Here is a 22006-nt window from a genome sequence, read left to right on the forward strand (position 1 = left end):
CCATGCCCGGCTAATTGTTTAATTTTTTTGTTTTTAGAAATGGGGTCTGGCTATGTTGCCCAGGCTGATCTCGAACTCCTGGCCTCTAGCCATCCTTCTACCTCAGCCTCCGAAAGCGTTGGGATTACAGCCGTGAGCCACCATGCCCAGCCCCACTATCCTATTTTAGACATGAGACTGAGAGAATGGCTGGGAGTCCCTCCAGCTGGCATCTTGCAACTTGAATTGCTGAGGTTTCAGGTGCAGGGGTGTCCCCAGATGGTTGTGGAGATGGAGACCTGGTTGGAGAAGACCCTCTGGAGAGGGGGGGATTGGCATAGGAAGTGAGGGCTGTTATGGGCAGGGGGTGAAAGCCCAGCAGGGCCAGTGTGGGAGAACGTCACTTAGGAAGCTACCAGAAAGATATGCCAGACTCCTGCCAGGCCTTGTCACTGCAGAGCCCCTGGCAGGAGAGGGACATTTGTGGACCCTGGAGGCTTGCGTGGGATGGGCCTTAATCCCCACTTTCTTCCCTGGAAGATCACCTCTTTAAAGGCAGAGCAGTGGGCGCAGGTGCCATGGCGGGAAGCAGGCCTTTCTGAATTCTTAGCAGCGATCTCCAGGGGCACTCTAACCTTGCAAGAAAGAGGCTGCCAGTCTTGCATCAGATGCAGAAACCAGGGCGCAGAGTAGGTGAGTAATCTGCTTAGAGCCACACAGCTGTGAGTAGCAGATCCAAGTGCAACCTGCCTGTCCCAGGAGCTTGCGGGCTAGCTAGACCTTTGCTGCCTAGAAGACCCTCTTATGAGTCCCCTCCCTGGGCTCAGCAACCCAGGAGGGCATGACTTCTGGCTGGGTCTTAGGGCTGGAGCCTTGGTGTCCTCTTGTCTTCTTTCCTTGTGTGACTTGGTTTTCCAGTCTGTGAAATGCGGTGGGTGCATCCAACTCCAAGCCTGTCTCTGCCCTGGGTCCTGGAGCCTGGAGGACGAATGAGGTCATGTTTTTCTAGGAGCTAGAGCATCTTGGATGGAGAAACCTCGGCAAAGACAAAGGCCCATTGTCCCCCTTCCCCGGCCTTCTGCCAGCTCCCTCCCCAGTCACCAGAGGAGGCCAGCCCTGCCCACAGCCCCCAGAGGCTGCCAGGCGCCAATATGGGGTAACTCAGCGCCCCCTCCCTTGCCATTGGTTGACGATGCCTGGAATCCCACCATCAGAGCTTTGTAAGGTTGCTGTGGGATGGGTGGCAGGGAGGCAGCAAAAGACAAGAAGGTGGTGGGGACCTCTGGCTTGTGGATTTCATAATCAGACCTTTATGGTGGGCTTGGGTAGGAGATCAGGCAATACTAAATAATAATAAAAACAAATTTCACACTTGCTTTTCAGTAGCTTTGGCATGAAACCTTTATAAGCATTATCTCAATGAGGCCCACAGAGCTCTGTCAGTCATTAGCCAGGCAGGACAAATAACAGCTTGAACATAATGCGTCCAAAAGTCAACTCTTGGTTCCTTCCCCAGCCTGCCCCTCCTGTGACTTCCCCGTCTCGGGAAATGGCACCATCATCATCTACCCGGTGGCTCCGGCCAGAAAACAGGGAGGCATCTTTGGATCATCTCACCCTCACCACCCACACCCGGGCCACCACCAAGACTCTTCAATTCTACCTCCAAAATAAATCCCTACCCCACTTCCCTCTGTTCTCGTTGCCACCCCTGTGTCAAGCCATCACCAGCTTGGCCCTGGAGGCCAGCACAGCCTCCTTCCCGCCTCCCTGCCTCCTCTCTACCCCCACCAGCCAGAATAACTTGCAGAAAATGTAAATCAGGCCCCATCTCATTCTCCTTCTTAAACCGCCCCTTTCCCCAAGGGCTTCCTATTGCATTTGCACCAAAATCGACACCCCCCAAATAGCTCTGAGGTTCACCATGACCTGGTGCTGCCTCACCTCCCCCAATTTCACTGTCCCCTAGTTCTTTTCCCCTGGAATCTGTGTGTTTGCATAAGCTGTTCCCTTTGCCTGGATGCTCTTCCCTGCAATTCTTTCCCCACTGGTCCCTTCTCATACTTTAGGTCTCAGCTGGGAGCTTACTTACTTTTTTGTTTGAGATGGAGTCTCATGCTGTCACCCAGGCTGGGTGACATAGTACCTAGAAGAGGAGATGACATATTGATGGAATTTAATAAATGGGCTTATTGAATGAGATTTTTTTTTTTTTTTTTTTTGGCTAAAGGACACAAAGACAGCCAGAGAAATTCCAAATAACACACACTGGCTGGATGAAATTGCTTCAGTGATAGATATTTAAACAATTTTTATTTTTAGCTGGGTGCGGTGGCTCACACCTGTAATCCAAGCACTTTGGGAGGCCAAGGTGGGTGGATCTCTTGAGGCCAGGGGTTCAAGACCAGCTCACTACAGCATGATGAAACCCCATCTCTACTAAAAATACAAAAGTTAGCTGGGTGTGGTGGCTCGCGTCTGTAATCCCAGCTACTCAGGAAGCTGAGATAGGAGAATCGCTTGAACCCGGGAAGCAGAGGTTGCGGTGAGCCGAGATGGCGCCACTACACTCCAGCCTGGGTGATAGAGCAAGATTCCGTCTCAAAAAACAAAACAAAATTTTATTTTCATTTATTTAATACACATACGTATACACACAAACACACACACACACACACACATATATGTGCTCTGATGCACTGGAGCTTCCACTGGTCTTAATGTGTGTGATACTCTCATTTATGTATCTATATATATCTATATCTATATTTATATATATATAGAGAGAGAGAGAGAGAGAGAGAGATGGGATCTTGCTGTGTTGCCCAGACTGTCTCAAGCTCCTGGCCTTAGGCAATCTTCCCACCTTGGCCTCCCAAAATGCTGGTATTACAGTATTTAATTTTTAGGTGTTTTTTGTTTTTTCGGGGGCTGCATTTTTGGAGATAGGGTCTTGCTATGTTGCCCCGGGTGGAATGTAGTGGCTGTTCACCAGTGCCATCATAGCTCACTGCATCCTTAAACTCCTGGCTCAAGCAGTCTTCTCCCCTCAGCCTCCTGAATAGCTGGGACTACAGGCATGTGCCACCACACCTGACTATCCTACGCAATATGAGACCAGGAAGTTGTCATCTGTGTGGAGAGGAATAAGTGTAATCCCACATAGGGGGGTAGTCTAAAACAACATGGAGAGTACCTTTAGACCTGGATTTCGGGGCTCAGCCTTGCCATGGGAAGGAGGCATGGTGTGTAGCAGTGGTTACCAGACTTCTTTCAGTAGTTTAAAGCAATAAAAAAAAGATGAAAGACTGATATAGTGTTGTTCTCCTTTAATTTTGCCAAGGAAAGTCTTTTTTAAAAAACCTCTGTTGTTCCTGTCACTTAACACTAAAACGTGGAAAAACACAATGTCAACAACAGGAAAATAGCAGCCAGGCGTGGTGGCACTTATCTATAGTCACAGCTACTTGTGAGGCTGAGGTGGGAGGATTGGTTGAGCCCAGGAGTTGGAGTCTGCAGTGAGCCATGATCCTACCACTGTGCTCCAGCCAGGGCAACAGAGTGAGACTGTCTTTTTTTTTTTTTTTTTTTTTTGAGTCAGCATCTTGCTGCGCTGCCCAAGCTGAGTGCAATGGCATGAGCACAACTCACTACAGCCTTGACCTCCGAGGTGCAAGCAATCCTCCTGCCTCAGCTTCCCAAGTAGCTGGGACTAGAGGTGCACACCACCACGCCTGGCTAATTTTTGATTTTTTGTAGGAATGAGGTTTCAGTATGTTGGCCAGGATGTTCTTGAACTCCTGGACTCAAGTGATCTTCCTGCCTCAGACTCCCAAAATGCTGGGATTATAGGCTGTGTCCGGCTGAGACTCTGTCTGTTAAAAAATAAAACAAAACCTGGCCGGGCACGGTGGCTCACGCCTGTAATCCCAGCACTTTGGGAGGCCGAGGCAGGCGGATCACAAGGTCAAGAGATTGAGACCATCCTGGCTAATGTGGTGAAACCCCGTCTCTACTAAAAATACAAACAAACAAACAAACAAAAATTAGCCGGGCGCGGTGGCGGGCACCTGTAGTCCCAGCTACTCAGGAGGCTGAGGCAGGAGAATGGTGTGAACCTCGGAGGCGGAGCTTGCAGTGAGCCGAGATCGTGCCACTGCACTCCAGCCTGGGAGACAGAGCGAGACTCCATCTCAAACAAACAAACAAAAAAACAAAACCTTTCCCAAGAAAGGACTTCTGACAGTCTTACATGTAAACAATTTAAAGACTTTATGTCTCAGGTTCCATGTTTGTGAAATGAGAAATAATTATAGCTGCTGCACAGGCTTGTCAAAGAGGATTATATAAAGAGCCTTGATGTGACCCCTAGCCATGTCCTTTTCAGAGTACGTGGCTGGAACTCTTAGCTCCTTCAGTCTGACATTGGAGATGACTAGAGACCTTGAACCAAGTGCCCAGGAGGCAGAAACTCTCCAACCACTACATCTCTGTGCTGGCCTCCAAGAAGGATTGCCCACATTGTAGGAAAGATCATTTTTATTCTCAGAAAGGAGCCCCTGGTCAGATAACTTGCTTGGAAGCATCTGGGTTTCCCCAGTGGGCTATCAGCTGCCTCCAATGCTGAGAAAACAAAGTGTCACATCGCTCTGCAGAACTATAAAAAGATGTTTGTTTGCAGGCTGTTTGGGGAAGGAAAGTGCCAGCCCCAGCTAGCAGCTCCCACAGCATCCTTAGCTGGGCCTTGCCCCAGGGTTTTGTTTTTCAGAGCTCACCAAGGTTTGCTGAAGATCTAGAAGGGATTTTGGGGAGGGGTTCTGGGTTTGACTTGAGGTGGATGTGCCCATGCCCAGGTGGCCACAGCTAGAGAGTGACAGCGCCAGGCAAGGGCATGGCAGAAAGCAGGAGATGGCGACATTCTTACTTTGGCTGATGAGCTCCTGTGACCTATGATTCATCAGCAGCAGATGAAGTTGTTGAATGACTCAGATAAAATAGGCGGTTCAGGGCATTTCGTAGGGTACATTTCTTACTATACAGCTTATGTATCCCTAGCGTCCACCATGAAGGCTGCTTGGGCCTCAATCTGGGGTCGTTCCCCATTGTCATTAGGTTGCTGCACTCTGGTCTAAATGCTTCTGCTGAAGCTGGACCGTCGTGGATGTGGGTGTAGAGTCAGCCATGGCTGGATCTGAGCCTCTGGCAGCAGTGGCTACTTGAGCAAGCATGTTCCTGAACCTGTCTGGGCCCCACTTGAGCCTCATTTATGACATAGAGATAAGATAGCACACACCCCCAATGTCATTGAGAGGATTACATGGGATAACCCATGAATAGTGGCTGGCACGGAGTAATACTTAGCGAGTGTTAGCTGGTGTTGTATTAGGTCATAGACTAAGCTGTTATTGAGGTAGCAGCATTATCTTGGGGTTTACTCACTCTCTTCTACACATACCCGTGATGTATCTGATCACTCTGAGCACTAAATAATCTAAAAAGCTTGTGGCTTGCACCTATGGTCCCAGTTATTCGGGAGGCTGAGGCAAGAGGACTGCTTGAGCCTAAGAGTTAAAGGCTGCCTTGAGCTATGATCATACCACTGCCCTCCAACCTGGGTGACAGAACAAGACCCTATCTCTTAAAACAGAAGAAAAAAAAGTCTGAAAAGTGAATTAGAAGGACTGAATTTTTATTTTAAGAAAATGCAATATGTGATTTTATTCAGCCCTGGAACCAGTTCGTTCAGATATTATGGTTAGGCATTTTACCTGCTCTGCATAGCTACAGAATAATACTAGTGGCAAGGATGGGGAACACCTAGAACTCTTCTGCATTGCTGTTGGGAATGTAAAATGCTGCAACCACTTTGTTAACCACGCGCTTACCCTATGACTGAACTATTCTACGCCTAATACTTACTCAGAAGAAATTTGTGCTTGTGTCCACTAAAGGCTTTTTTGTGTGTGTGTGTGATGGAGTCTCACACTGTCACCCAGACTGGAGCGCAGTGGTGTGATCTCAGCTCACTGCAACTTCCACTTCCCAGGTTGAAGCAGTTCCCCTGCCTCAGCCTCCTGAGTAGATGGGATTACAGGCACCCACCACCACACCTGGCTGATTTTTTTTTTTTTTTTTTTTTTTTTTTATTGATCATTCTTGGGTGTTTCTCGCAGAGGGGGATTTGGCAGGGTCACAGGACAATAGTGGAGGGAAGGTCAGCAGATAAACAAGTGAACAAAGGTCTCTGGTTTTCCTAGGCAGAGGACCCTGCGGCCTTCCGCAGTGTTTGTGTCCCTGGGTACTTGAGATTAAGGAGTGGTGATGACTCTTAACGAACATGCTGCCTTCAAGCATCTGTTTAACAAAGCACATCTTGCACCGCCCTTAATCCATTCAACCCTGAGTGGATACAGCACATGTTTCAGAGAGCACAGGGTTGGGGGTAAGGTCACAGATCAACAGGATCCCAAGGCAGAAGAATTTTTCTTAGTACAGAACAAAATGAAAAGTCTCCCATGTCTACCTCTTTCTACACAGACACAGCAACCATCCGATTTCTCAATCTTTTCCCCACCTTTCCCCCCTTTCTATTCCACAAAACCGCCATTGTCTTCATGGCCCGTTCTCAATGAGCTGTTGAGTACACCTCCCAGATGGGGTGGTGGCCGGGCAGAGGAGCTCCTCACTTCCCAGTAGGGGTGGCCGGGCAGAAGCGCCCCTCACCTCCCGGACGGGGCGGCTGGCCGGGCGGGGGGCTGACCCCCCCACCTCCCTCCCGGACGGGGCGGCTGGCCGGGCGGGGGGCTGACCCCCCCACCTCCCTCCCGGACGGGGCGGCTGGCCGGGCGGGGGGCTGACCCCCCCACCTCCCTCCCGGACGGGGCGGCTGGCCGGGCGGGGGGCTGACCCCCCACCTCCCTCCCGGACGGGGCGGCTGGCCGGGCGGGGGGCTGACCCCCCCACCTCCCTCCCGGACGGGGCGGCTGGCCGGGCAGAGGGGCTCCTCACTTCCCAGAAGGGGCGGCCGGGCAGAGGCACCCCTCACCTCCCGGATGGGGCGGCTGGCCAGGCGGGGGGCTAACCCCCCCACCTCCCTCCCGGACGGGGCGGCTGGCCGGGCCGGGGGCTGACCCCCCCACCTCCCTCCCAGACAGAGCGGCTGGCCGGGCCGGGGGCTGACCCCCCCACCTCCCTCCCAGACAGAGCGGCTGGCCGGGCAGAGGGGCTCCTCACTTCCCAGTAGGGGCGGCCGGGCAGAGGCGCCCCCCCCACCTCCTGGACAGGGCGGCTGGCCGGGCAGGGGGCTGATCCCCCCACCTCCCTCCCGGACGGGGTGGCTGGCCAGGCGGGGGGCTGATCCCCCCACCTCCCTCCCGGACGGGGCGGCTGGCCGGGCGGGGGGCTGACCCCCCCACCTCCCTCCCGGACGGGGCGGCTGGCCGGGCAGAGGGGCTCCTCACTTCCCAGAAGGGGCGGCCGGGCAGAGGCGCCCCTCACCTCCCGGATGGGGCGGCTGGCCAGGCGGGGGGCTAACCCCCCCACCTCCCTCCCGGACGGGGCGGCTGGCCGGGCCGGGGGCTGACCCCCCCACCTCCCTCCCAGACAGAGCGGCTGGCCGGGCCGGGGGCTGACCCCCCCACCTCCCTCCCAGACAGAGCGGCTGGCCGGGCAGAGGGGCTCCTCACTTCCCGGTAGGGGCGGCCGGGCAGAGGTGCCCCTCACCTCCCGGACGGGGCGGCTGGCCGGGCGGGGGGCTGACCCCCCCACCTCCCTCCCAGACGAGGAGGGAGGACGCTCCTCACTTCTCAGACGGGGTGGCTGCCGGGCGGAGGGGCTCCTCACTTCTCAGACGGGGCGGTTGCCAGGCAGAGGGTCTCCTCACTTCTCAGACAGGGCGGCCGGGCAGAGACACTCCTCACATCCCGGACGGGGCGGCAGGGCAGAGGTGCTCCTCACATCTCAGACGATGGGCGGCCGGGCAGAGACGCTCCTCACTTCCCAGATGTGATGGCGGCCGGGAAGAGGCGCTCCTCACTTCCTAGATGGGATGGCGGCTGGGCAGAGACGCTCCTCACTTTCCAGACTGGGCAGCCAGGCAGAGGGGCTCCTCACATCCCAGACGATGGGCAGTCAGGCGGAGACGCTCCTCACTTCCCAGACGGGGTGGCTGCCAGGTAGAGGCTGCAATCTCGGCACTTAGGGAGGCCAAGGCAGGCGGCTGGGAGGTGGTTGTAGCGAGCCGAGATCACGCCACTGCACTCCAGCCTGGGCGCCATTGAGCACTGAGTGAACGAGACTCCGTCTGCAATCCCGGCACCTCGGGAGGCCGAGGCTGGCGGATCACTCGCGGTTAGGAGCTGGAGACCAGCCCAGCCGACACATCGAAACCCCGTCTCCACCAAAAAAATACGAAAACCAGTCAGGCGTGGCGGCGCACGCCTGCAATCGCAGGCACTCGGCAGGCTGAGGCAGGAGAATCGGGCAGGGAGGTTGCAGTGAGCTGAGATGGCAGCAGTACCGTCCAGCTTCGGCTCGGCATCAGAGGGAGACCGTGGAAAGAGGGGAGAGGGGAGAGGGGGGAGGGGGGAGGGAGCTCTATCTACCACACAGTCCTTCTCTCTGATTTTTTTTTTAAGTAGAGATGGAGTTTCACCGTTTTGGCTAGGCTGGTCTTGAACTCCTGAGCTCAGGTGATCCACCCACCTCGGCCTCCGAAAGAGCTGGGATCACAGGTGTGAGCCACTGCGCCCTTCCTAAAGGTCTTATATAGGAATGTTCATCCCAGCTTTACTCATAATAGCCCCAAACTGGAAACAACCCGAATGTCCATCAACAAGACAACAGGTATTCATGCAAGGGTATACTTACATAATAAATAATAATAAATAATAAAAACAAACTACTGGTACACACAATATGGTGGATAAATTTCAAAAACATGTTGAAGGAAAGAAGCCAAGTACAAAAGAGAACATACTATATAATTCTATTTATATAAATTTCAAGAAAAGGCAAAACTCATCTTTACTGATCTAGGAGAAGTTAGAGTGGTTGCTTCCGTAGGGATTAACTGGGAAGTGGCATGAGGAACCTTAAGGAATGGAAAAGTTTCATCTTGATCTAGGTGGTGGTTGGACGGGAATATTCATACTTATAAAAATTGAACTGTACAGTTAATATGTGTACATTTGTTGACTATTTCACCTCAATTCTAAAACTATATATAAAGGGCTAGATGTCATATTTTTCCATTACACTTACATATACCTAATATTACCTAATATTATACCTAATAATAGTAATTATAGTTGCCTACTGATAACAACTAATAACACTTATTGAAGCCCTACTCTGTGCCAGCGATTTTCTAATCACTTAATTCCCTAATACATTATGAGGTTTTATTATTTTCTCCAATTTTACAGACAGGGAAATTGAGGCATGGAGAGGTTAAGTTTATTTACCCAGTGTTACACAGCTGGCAGTCTGGTTTCGAGAGCAGCCTGGCCAAGATGGTGAAACTCTGTCTCTGCTAAAAATACAAAAATTAGCCAGGCATGGTGGCAGGAGCCTGTCATCCCAGCTACTCGGGGGGCCGAGGCAGGAGAATCGCTTGAACCTGGGAGGCGGAGGTTGCAGTGAGCCAAGATCACACCATCGCACTCCAGCCTGGGTGACAAGAGTGAGACTTTGTCTCAAAAAAAAGAAACAAAAAAAAAAAAACCCCAAAAAGACTCCCCACAGCTAATATACTCAGTGGTGAAAGACTGGAAGCTTTTCCATTAAAATCATGAACAAGACAAGGATACCAATTTGTGCCAATTTTATTCAACATAGCATTGGAAGTTCTAGTCAGGACAATTAAGCAAGACAAATTTAAAAGATTCAGATTGGAAAGGAAGAAATAAAATTATTCATGAACGATGTGGTCTTATGTGTAGAAAACCGTAAGGATCCAGCATAGATGAAAACTGTTAGAACTAATAAATTCAGCAATGTAATAGGATGCAAAATCAACACACACAAAAATTAGTTGCATTTTTGCACACAAACAGTGAACATCCCAAAAGGGAAATTAAGAACATTTCATGTATGACAGCATGAAAAAGTATAAAATACTTTAGGGTAAATTTAACCAAGGAGGTCAAAGTCTTCTACACTGCAAACCATTGCTGAAAGTAATCAAAGACGACAAATAAATGGAAAGACATGTCATGTAACTTGGGTTGTTAATTAGTTAAGTTTTAAGAGCTCTCGATATATCCTGGATAACAATCCCTTATCAAATATGTGATTTTCAGGCCAGGCATGGTGGCTCAAGCCTCTAATCCCAGCAATTTGGGAGGCCATGGCAGACAGATCATTGAGGTCACGAGTTTGAGACCAGCCTGGCCAACATGGCAAAACCTCATCTCCACTAAAAATACAAAAATTAGCCAGGAGTGGTGGCCCATGAATTGCTTGAACCCAGGAGGCAGAGGTTGCAGTGAGCCAAGATTGTGCCACATCACTCCAGCCTGGGTGACAGAGCGAGACTTCGTTTCAAAAAATATATATATATATACTTGATTTGCAAATAGAATCATCTGTCGGTATACACAGAGGATTTGTTCCAGAATGCCCACATATACCAAAATCCTCACATACTCAAGCATATTCAAGTCTTGCAGTCAGCCCTGCAGAACCCCTGCTTATAAAAAGTTAGCCCTCCACATATGTGGGTTTCACATCGGGCAAATAATGTATTTTCAATCCGTATTTGGTTAAATAAATCCATGTATGAGTGGACCTACGCAGTTCGGACCTGTGTTGTTCAAGGGTGAACTGTATTCTCTCTCCCCCATTCTGGGGATTGCCTTTTTATTCTGAGACAGGGTCTCATTCTGTCGCCCAGGCTGGAGTGCAGTGGTGTAATCCTAGCTCACTGCAACCTGGAACTGCTGGGCTCAAGCGATTCTCCCACCTCAGCCTCCCAAGTAGCTGGCAAGCTCCACCATGCCTAGCTAAGTTTTTAAAAAATTGTTTGCATGGAGGGGGTTCTCACTATGTTGCCCAGGCTGGTTTCAAACTCCTGGCTTCAAGCCTAGCTCCCACCTCCACCTGTCAAAGTGCTGGGATTAGCGGCATAAGCCATCACACCTGGTCTGTGAATAGTGTCCCTTGATGCACAAAAGTTAAAAAACTACTGATGAAGTCCAATTTGTCTATTTTCTTTTATTGCCTGTCCATTTGGTTTCATAGCCAAGAAATCATTGCCAAATCCAAAGTCATGAAGCTTTACCTCCAGGTTTTCTTCTAAGAGTTTTGTATTTTTCATGCTTACATTTAGGTTTTTGATCTATTTTTGAATTAAGTTTTGTAGATGGTGATAGGTAAGGATCTAACTTCATTCTTTTACATTAAATTTTATGTCATGTACATTTTACCACAATACAAATCTAATTTAAAACTTTAATACTCTTGTGATAAAAAGAAATCTAACAAACTAGGAATAGCATGTAACTTCCTCAACATGATAAAGGCCACGCCTGAAAAATCTACAGTTAACATCATACTCAATGGTGGAAAAACTAGAAGCTTTTCCACTAAGGTCGGAAACAAAGGTAGGAGGATAACTTGAGGCCATAAGTTTGAGACCAGCTTAGGCAACAAAGTGAGACCCCTATCCCTATAAAAAATAAGAAATCAGAAACAAGACAATTACCAACCTGATGGTACTTTTCTCTGTTTATAGAAATCTACAGGCTGGGCACGGTGGCTCAAGCCTGTAATCCCAGCACTTTGGGAGGCCGAGGCGGGCGGATCACAAGGTCAGGAGATCGAGACCATCCTGGCTAACATGGTGAAACCCTGTCTCTACTAAAAATACAAAAAATTAGCTGGGCTTGGTGGCAGGTGCCTATAGTCCCAGCTACTCGGGAGGCTGAGGCAGGAGAATGGCATGAACCCGGGAGGGGGAGATTGCAGTGAGCCGAGATCACGCCACTGCACTCCAGCCTGGGTGACAAAGCAAGACTCCGTCTCAAAAAAAAAAAAAAAAGAAATCTACAAAGGAATGCCGGGTTTGGTGGCTCAAGCACTTTGGGAGGCTGAAGCTGGTGGATTGTTTGAGTCCAGGAGTTTGAGACCAGCCTGGCAACATGGCAAAACCTTGTCTCTATGAAAAATACAAAAATTAGCCAGGCGTGGTGGCGTGCACCTGTAGTCCCAGCTACTTGGGGGGCTGAGGCAAGACATCTCTTGAACCTGGGAGGTTGAGGCTGTAGTGAGCCAAGATTGTGCCACTGCACTCCAGTCTGGGTGACAAAGACCCTGTCTTGCAAAAAAAAGAAACCTACAAAGGAAAATCCATGCTACTAAGCAAGTTCATAAAATTTAGTCTCAACATCTAATAGCCCACAGAAAAAGGTATGGCCCTTGCATTCTCCATCTACCCATGAGATGCCTTCTTCCTCAAGGCAATTCTCTTTCCCCTGCCCCTCCCATCCTGCTGGTATTTTTAGACCAAAAGATTTGGGGAGAAGAGAAAAGGTAATCCAGTAGGCCGGGCGCGGTGGCTCACGCCTGTAATTCCAGCACTTTGGGAGGCCGAGGTGGGCGGATCACGAGGTCAGGAGATTGAGACCATCCTGGCTAACACGGTGAAACCCTGTTTCTACTAAAAATGCAAAAAATTAGCCGGGCGTGGTGGCAGGCGCCTGTAGTCCCAGCTACTCTGGAGGCTGAGGCAGGAGAATGGCGAGAACCCAGGAAGCGGAGCTTGCAGTGAGCCGAGATGGCGCCACTGCACTCCAGCCTGGGCGACAGAGTGAGAGTCCGTCTCAAAAAAAAAAAAAAAGAAAAGAAAAGGTAATCCAGTGGACCCAGGGAGGGAGAGGGATGAAGAGACAAGACAATGTGGCAATGTGGAAACTCAGACATTTTATTTATTTTATTTTTATTAGCTGTAGAGATGAGGTCTCACCATGTTGCCCGGGCTGGTTTCAAACTCCTGGCCCCAGGCAATCCTCCCACAGGGAAACTCAGACATTGTAATAACTGCTGGCAAGCATGGACAAAGGAAATTCATAAACACACCTAGATTAACAGTCATTTTAATACTGAGGTAGTCAGTGTTTTCACAGAATTAGAGGTAAAGATGGTAACCACGTTTTCATTCCTGAGTTAAACAAGAAAGTACTCACGTGGCATGATAAAGAATCCCTCCTCTAAACCAATAACAAACATCAAAATTAGCAGTGGAATCATAAAGTCATGTGTGATAGATGTTTCCATTAATGTCCCAGTAAGTCAGACTTTCCAGCATCCGTGCTCTTGCTAGTTCCCTCCCATATTGACGTTGGTTTGGCTTTTGCTTTGCCTTTTGACCTCTTCTACATCCCCTCATTCACTCTGCTACTGCTAAACAGGTTAGCGGTGTCAGAAGGGTCTTCCCTCTATCTGTTTGGTGCCTGGAACATTCTTGCCCAGATATTTGCTTAGGAGCACAGCTGGCTCCCTCATCTTTTATTCAGGTCACCTCACGAGGCCACTCCTGTCTATTTTAAAGCTGCAAGCTTCTTGGTTGCAGTTGTTTTTTTCTTTTTGAGACAGGGTCTTGCTCTGTCACCCAGGCTGGAGTGCAGTGGCATGATCACGGCTCACTGCAGCCTCAACCCCCCAGGCTCATGTGATCCTACCACTTTGGCCTCCAGAGTAGCTGGGACTACAGGTACAGGCCACCACGCCTGGCTAATGTTCGTATTTTTAGTAGAGGTGGGGTTTCACCACCAGAGGTGGGGTTGCCCAGGCTGGTCTCAAACTCCTGACCTCAGGTGATCAGCCCGCCTCGGCCTCCCAAAGTGCTGGGATTACAGGTGTGAGCCACCGCGCCCAGCCAGTCCTCTTTGTCTTAACCTTCACAAGGAAACTTTGAAATGATACCCACTTTTTGTTACTGCTTTCCTCAGGCCTTTTCTGTCTTTAAAACCAACCTCTTCTGCTCAGCTCATTGAACACTCATTGTGGGGCCAGGGGCCTAAACTCATGCCTGTAATCCCAGCACTTTGGGAGGCCAGGGTTGGCAGATTGCTTGAGTCCAGGACTTCGAGACCAGCCAGGGCGACATGGCAAAACCTTGTCTCTACAAAAAAAACTAGCTCTACCCCAAAAACTAGCTGAGTGTGGTGGCACACACCTACCATCCCAGCTACTGGGGAGGCTGAGGCAAAAGGATCACTTTAGCCAGGGAGTTGGAGGCAGGAGTGTGCTGAGATTGCAATACTGTGCTCCAGCCTGGGCAACAGTGAGACCATATCTCAAAAAAGAGGAAACACTCATTCTGTTTCACAGAATGGTTTAGAGAATGGTGTGTTGCCTGATTCTATGATCACAAGTCAGTTAAGATCTTTAAAGTAAATATTATTGTCTTTTGGTAATAGCAATTATCACCATGTAATGTACTACTTTAAATTTATTGTTTATTGGCTCCTCCACCTCCTCAGCACAGGTACTTTGTGTTTGTTCTCTCATTTTTTTTTTTGAGACAGAGTTTGGCTCTTGTTGCCCAAGCTGGAGTGCAACGTCGTGATCTCGGCTCACTGCAACCTGTTTCCTGGGTTCAAGTGATTCTCCTGCCTCAACCTCCCAAGTAGCTGGGATTACAGGCATGTGCCACCACGCCCAGCTAATTTTGTATTTTTAGTCGAGACAGGGTTTCTCTCTGTTGGTTCTGCTGGTCTCTAATTACTGACCTCAGGTGATCCGCCCGCCTCTGCCTCCCAAAGTGCTGGGATTACAGGCGTGAGCCACTGCACCCAGCCATACTTTTGTTTTATACTCTGTTGTACCCTCAGCCTAGCACACATTAGGCACCTAGGAAGAATTTGAGAAACGAATCAATTAATCCCCACTTTACCAATAATGAGCAAGAACAGAAATTAGGGCCGGGCGCAGTGGCTCACGCCTGTAATCCCAGCATTTTGGGAGACCAAGGCAGGTGGATCATTTGAGGTCAGGAGTACTAGACTAGCCTGGCCAATATGATGAAACCCTGTCTCTAGTAAAAATACAAAAATTAGCCGGGTGCGGAGGCTCACACCTGTAATCGTAGCACTTTGGAAGGCCAAGGCGGGCGGATCACTTGAGGTCAACCAGCCTGGCCAACATGGTGAAACCCCGTCTCGACTAAAAATACGAAAAAATTAGCTGGGCGTGGTGGCGGGCGCCTATAATTCCGGCTACTCGGGAGGCTGAGGTGGGAGAATCGCTTGAACCTAGGAGGCGGAGTTTGCAGTGAGCCGAGATCACACCACTGCACTCCACTCTGGGTGACAGAGCGCGACTGTCTCAAAAAAGAAAAAAAGAAGACTGAAAAATTAGGCAACCTGTCCAAGAACACCACAGCGACAATTAGCAAAGCTGGGATTCCAACCCAGGTCTATCTAAGAGCCACAGCATTGTATTTTCTTTTCTTTCTTTCTGTGACTGCACCTTTCACCATAGATGGCATCCAGGACGCAGAGCAATCAGCATGTAGCTACTGTTTTTAATATTCCTTACATGGGAATCACGTAAAGAAAGTAAACAGTATCCAATTTGTGACTTAACCATTCATACTTTGTGACACTGGTTAATTATTTCACTTCTGGGTCTCAGTTACGCTTTTTTTTTTTTTTTTTCTTTTTGAGACAGGGTCTCGCTGTGCTCTGTCACCCGGGCTGGAGTTCAGTGGAGGGATCTCTGCACCCTCAACTTCCTGGGCTATCAAGCGATCCTCCCACCTCAGCCTCCCCAGTAGTTGGGACCACAGGTGCCCGCCATCATGTCCGGCTGATTTGTAAAATTTCTTTTGTAGAGATGGGGCTCTCCCTCTGTGGCCCAGGGTGGTCTCGAACTCCTGGACTCAAGCGATCCTCCTGCCTGGGCCTCCTAAAGATTCAGCTGCTTTTGGATCAAACGATTGGCTTAAGACCCTTTAACTCGAACAACTGTTACATCCTAGGATCCGCGAAGGACTGAAACAGAGTTTCTGAAGCGTCCCTCGGCGCAGCGGCTCCGCTCCACCTCCCATTCGCGCTTCCACCGTGGCCTCGGCTCCAGGAGTCGCCGCGGGGCCAGCGTCGCCCTCCCGCTGCTGCGCATCGGGAGCCGGAAGCAGGGACTGAGCCACAGACTAGGAAACGTTGGTTTCTCCGGGGCTCCCCAGCGCCCCAGCTTTAGCGCGGAGGCTACCCTCTTCTATTTGCTCTTGGGCGTCAGAGCGGCACCCTACTCTGTGTAACCCTTTGGATCCCGCTCGCACTTCCTCCCGTCATCAGCCAAAGACCCCGGAAGTGACGTTTGCGCGCCGTGCGTTACGCGCGTGCGCTGGCGGTGCCGGGGGGGCGGGGCAAGCCGGGGGTGTGTGTGAGGCTGGAGCAGACCGGGGAGCCCAGACCTGCCGAACCACGTGGGCGAGCGGTGACCTGTACCACGGCGCAGACGCGGGCGAGCTGCGGCTCGGACGCCAGCGGACACGCGGGCGAGGTACGGAGTGGACGGACTGGGGCTAAGAGCTGCGCGGTGGGGCGTCTTGGGCCGGGGGTGGCGGGGCTGTTGGTCCGTGACGTCCGCGCGGCCGGGACAGTTGCGCGGCGGTGCCTCCCGCTGTCCTTCTTCCCATATTCCGGCCCCGTCAGCGCCGCCTGCCCCGTTTCAGGCCGCCCTCGATTCCCTTAATCCTCAAAGTGCGCGGCCTCTCCGTCCAACGTGCTCGTTGCCGGCATCTCCAGCGCTCGGCCGTGCCCTGACGGCCTGACCTGGATCACTTCCTGGCCGCCTCCCTGTCCGGCGGCTCCCCTCGGTCCGGCTCCCACTTCCCCGTCCAGGACGCTGGCTCCGAAGCAACATCTGTGGTCGCGCGGGGCCCCTCCCAGGACCTCCCCGGAACGCGCCGGGATGGGACGCTCGGACCCAGACCACAGCCCCCGGCCGCGGCAGGGGCGCCGGGATTTGATCCCGCGTCGCCCTGGGGGGACAGAAGCGTCCCGGAGTTGGGAGGGGATTTGAAGCCTGTGGTCCTGACTTTCACCCCGTGGCTGAGGGCGAGGCTGCGGGGCCGGGGTTAGGAGCAGAAGTCCCTACTTCCGAACCGTCTGGGAGGAGAGCCGGGGGATGCCCATCACGGCAGTTTAGGGAGAGAGAGGGAAGGACTCTGCCGCTTTGGAGGCTAGGTCATAGGCAGCTGGCGGTGTCTCAGCGCGAGTGACCAATCCTTGTGGTTGGGAAATGTGTCGTGGGCGCCCGTGGGCTCGTTTTGCCTTTGAGATTAAATAGGAAATTTTCCCAGGACGAGTTTACCGGAGCACCTTGGGAGTTGGTTTTTGGCTTGGAGAGCTACTTTTCCCCCCTAAACCTAGAACTGCTTTGTTTTTCTTTATTATATTTTTTGAGATGGGACCTCACAATGTTACCCATGCAGGTGTGAAACTCCTGGCCTTAAGCGATCCTCCCGCCTCGGCCTCCCAGAGTGCTGGGATTATAGGCGTCAGCTATCGCGCAGCTTTAACTGCTGTTAAAGAGTCCATTCCTTAAAATTGTTGTACCAAGAAACTTGCCAGAGATGCAAGAAAATGTGATTATATTGTTAATATTTAATGATAAATAACATTTTGCTTTTAAGAGTTACTGATTCATATCTGCAGGATTAAGAAGTGTTCAGGATTTGAATTTTTAATGACCTTCCAAGCAGTCATGTTTCTGCTCTCTAGAAGTTAGCCAGTTGAGGAGAAGGGACAGTCAAGATACTTTCAAAACAGTGTGGTAAGGAGTGTGAGCTAAGATGGAGCACCGAGGAAGGAGCCGGGCATTTAGGCCGTGCTGTCGGGCGTGGATCCTGGAAGGGATCAGGGAATACTTTCTGCATGTGTCTTGAAGAATGAGTAACATTCAGACTAACAGGGTGGAGTGAGGGAGAGGGGGGAACCAAAGGAGGGGAGGCCAGTAACTACAAGGAGGTGCTTATTTATTTATTTATTTATTTATTGAGAGGGTCTCACTTTGTCACCCAGGCTGGAGTACAGCGACACGATCACGAGTCACTGAAGTCTCAACTGCCTGGGCTCAAGTGAACCTCCCACCTCAACCTCCCGAGTAGCTGAGACTGCAAATGGGTGCCGCCACACCCAGCTGATTTTTAAAGATTTTGTAAAGATGGGGTCTTGCTGTGTTGCCCAAGCTGGTCTTGAATTCCTGGACTCAAGCAATTCTCCCGCCTCAAGTGTCCCAATGTGCTGAAATTACAGGCATCGGCTCCCGAGCCTGGAGGGTGGTTATTAAAGAGAAAAAGTACAGGACAGAGATGCAGGAGCTTAGGCTTTAATCTGATGGTGACAGAACCAGGGAAGGGTTTTTAGCTGGGTCCTTATGTGGTTAAAATGGGTCTCCCTGGCTAGCTGCGGTGGCTTATGCCTGTAATCCCAGCACTTTGGGAGGCTGAGGCAGTTGGATCACGAGGTCAGGAGTTCAAGACCAGCCTGACCAACATGGTGAAACCGCGTCTCTACTAAAAACACAAAAATTAGATGGGCATGATGGCGCCTACCTGTAATCCTAGCTACTCAGGAGGCTGAGGCAGGAGAATTACTTGAACCCAGGAGGCGGAGGTTGTCTGAACCGAGGTTGCACCAGTGCACTCCAGCCTGGGCAACAGTGCAAGACTTCGTCTCAAACAAAACAAAACAAAACAAAACAAAAACAAAAAAAGGTCTCTATCTGTCGTCCAGGTTGGAATGCAATGGCAGGAACACAGCTAACTGCAGCCTCTACCACCGAGGCTTTAAGTGATCCTCTTGTCTCAGCCTCCCAAGTAGCTGGGAACACAGGCCTCCCACCTAGTAATTTAGCCTGATTGGCTAAATTTTTTGTTTGTTTGTTTGTTTTTGATACGGAGTCTCACTCTGTCAGCCAGGCTGGAGTGCAGTGGCCTGATCTCGGCTCACTGCAAGCTCCGCCTCCAGGGTTCATGCCATTCTCCTGCCTCAGTCTCCCGAGTAGCTGGGACTGCAGGCACCCGCCACCATGCCCGGCTAATTTTTTGTATTTTTAGTAGGGACGGGGGTTTCACCATGTTAGCCAGGATGGTCTCGATCTCCTGACCTCGTGGTCTGCCCGCCTCGGCCTTCCAAAGTGCTGGGATTACAGGCGTGAGCCACTGTATCTGGCCTAAATTTTTTTGTAGAGATGGAATCCCTATATGTTTCCCAGGGTGGTCTCCAACCCCTGGCCTCAAGTGATTGTCTAGCCTTGGACTCCCAAAGTGTTGGGATTACAAACATGAGCCACTGCACCCGGCCTTAAAATGGAATTTTATGTAGCTCTTACGTACAGGCTGCTATATGGCTGATAAGGACAAATGTTTTCGGTATAGTGCTGGATTATTTGCTTTTTTTTTTTTTTGAGATGGAGTCTTGCTCTGTCGCTGGGCTAGAGTGCAGTGGTTTGATCTTGGCCACTACAACCTCCACCTCCTGGGTTCAAGTGATTCGCCTGCCTCAGCCTTCTGAGTACCTGGGAATATAGGCACGCGCCACCATGCCCAGCTAATTACTGCTGTCTTGTATTTTAATCTTCTCTGCTCTTTAGATGTTTGAAGTGAGGCCAGGCATGTTGGCTCACGCCTGTAATCCCAGCACTTTGGGAGGCCAAGGTGGGAGAATCACTTGAGGCCAGGAGTTGGAGACCAGCCTGGGCAACATAGCAAGACTGCATCTCTACCAAAAAAAAGAAAAGATGCTTGAAGTGAATGTATACTCATTTCCTAGTTGTTTCTTTCTGTAAGGATGTCTGACCCAGCTAATTTGTAAACAGGAATTCTGCATTCATTTCTGTCTTTGCATTCTCAACCCCAGTTGGGCACACAAGTGTTTAATGAGTATTTAACTGATTTGATAAGAATAAATTCATTGATTTCTTTGATTTTTGTTGCTGGTTTTCAGTGAACAAAATGTTACCAGTACTTACTCATTGTGATGTTTACATATACAACTAAGATTCTGTTTACCTATGTCAGTCTCTGGCTAGAGACATAGAATTTCAGTCTTGACTGTGTGAGTTTAATTTCTGGCACGTGGGGTTTTATTGGCTGCAGAGCAAACATCTCTAGCAGAGATGACCTATCCCTCAAATGTAGGAAATACCTGTGTAAACCTAACACCTGTGACTCAGAATAGAAATGGTACCAAGTGGCTTCTTAGCCCATCAGTGAAGTTACCGCACTATAGGCCAGGTGCGGTGGCTCACGCCTGTAATCCCAACACTTTGGGAGGCTGAGGTGGGCAGATCACTTAAGGCCAGGAGTTTGAGACCAGCCTGGATCAAGACTGCGAAACCCCGTCTCTACTAAAATACAGAAAACTTAGCCAGGCATGGTGGTGTGTGCCTGTGATCTCAGCTACTCGGGAGTCTGAGGCACAAGAATCTCTTGAACCCAGTAGGCGGAGGTTGCAGTGAGCCGAGATTGTGCCACTGCACTCCAGCCTGGGCAACAAAGTGAGACTCTGTCTCAAAAAAAAAAAAAAAAAAAAGTGATCACACTAAAACCAAAAGTTTCAGGCTGGTGCAGTGGCTTATGCCTATAATACCAGTGCTTTGGGAGGCCAAAGTCGGAGGATCGCTTGAGTCCGGGAGTTCCAGGCTGCAGTGAGCTGTGATCAAGCCACTGCACTACAGCCTGAGTGACAGAGTGATACCCCGTCTCCATAAAAAGAAGTTTCATAGTACAGGCCGAACACTTTGAAAATCTTATTAAATATACACTTTTATCATAGAGCACTGTAGAAATGTGTGTTATTTCACATGGCTGAAGTGAGTTTAAATAATCTAGACTGTTGTTGTAATACGTAAACATGTGAAACAACAGCTATCCTATTTAATACTATTTAACTTATGTTTGTTTGTTTGATGTTGGATAAAGCTCCTAAAATGCTGTAGGAAAACATTATAGTTTTTGGTGCTGTTTTCAAGTTTCCTGTGAAATTCCTGTTTTCAATGAAGTGACCGTCAGTGGGATAGGAAGTCTAATTTTTATTTATAGTAGAACTTTTTTTTTCTTTCTTTCTTTTTTTGAGATGGAGTCTTCCCCTGTTGCCCAGGCTATAGTGCAGTGGCGCGATCTCGGCTCACTGCAAGCTCCGCCTCTCGGGTTCAAGCCATTCTCCTGCCTCAGCCTCCCGAGTAGCTGGGAGTACAGGCACCCACCACCACGCCTGGCAAATTTTTTATATTTTTAGTAGAGACGGGGTTTCACTGTGTTAGCCAGGATGGTCTCGATCTCCTGACCTCGTGATCTGCCAGCCTCAGCCTCCCAAAGTGCTGAGATTACAAGCCACCACGCCCGGCTTTTTTTTTTTTTTTTTTTCTTTTTTTGAGACGGAGTCTTGCTCTGTTGCTCAGGCTGGAGTGCAGTTGCTCAATCTTGGCTCACTGCAACCTCTGCCTCCCAAGTTCAAGCAGTCCTCCTGCCTCGGCCCCCCAGTAGGTGGGATTACAGGCATGCACCACCATGCCTTGCTAAGTTTTTGTATTTTTAGTAGAGATGGGGTTTTGCCTTGTTGGCCAGGTCAGTCTCAAACTCCTGAACTGAGGTGATCCATCCTCCTCGACCTCCCAGAGTGCTGAGATTGCAGGCATGAGCCACCGCGCCCAGCCCTTATCTTGGATTTCCAGACTCCATAACCAAGAGAAGTAAATTTCTGTTGTTTAAGCCAAAAAAAAAAAAAGAAAAAAGAAGAAGAAGAATATAGGCTATGAGTGGTGGCATGTTCCTGCAGTCCAAGCTACTCAGGCAGTTGAGGTGGGAGGATCTCTTGAGCCCAGGAGAGATTGGTGGAATGTATTAAATGAATAGGTGGATGACAGAGCCTTGGGAAATGTAAAAAAATTAGTTAAATAAAATAAAACATGATCCATCTATATACTGTCTATAAATACAGACTCACTTTAGATACAAAGACACAATGAGATTGAAAACAAAAGAATGAAGAAATAAATTCCATGCAAAAAGTAACCA

At 49.9% G+C, this 22006-nt stretch overlaps 1 protein-coding gene across 5 annotated transcripts in view; it reads left to right on the top strand.

The window, feature by feature from the left end:
* The window catches only part of RABGEF1 (RAB guanine nucleotide exchange factor 1), a 164487-nt gene that overhangs the window by 13757 nt on the left and 128724 nt on the right, over positions 1-22006 (top strand). For 2 of the 5 annotated variants that reach the window (XM_054655638.2, XM_063814299.1), the window contains exon 2: positions 15652-16485. The exons of 1 other annotated variant lie outside the window; for it this stretch is intronic. The gene's annotated coding sequence lies outside the window, so the exon portion shown is untranslated. Of the gene's footprint in view, positions 1-15651; positions 16486-22006 lie in introns of those variants that run through there. 2 more of the 5 variants (XM_063814290.1, XM_063814291.1) reach the window with 1 other exon arrangement.

This window comes from Pan troglodytes, chromosome 6 (assembly GCF_028858775.2).
Source record: "Pan troglodytes isolate AG18354 chromosome 6, NHGRI_mPanTro3-v2.0_pri, whole genome shotgun sequence".
NCBI classification, from domain to species: Eukaryota; Metazoa; Chordata; class Mammalia; order Primates; family Hominidae; genus Pan; species Pan troglodytes.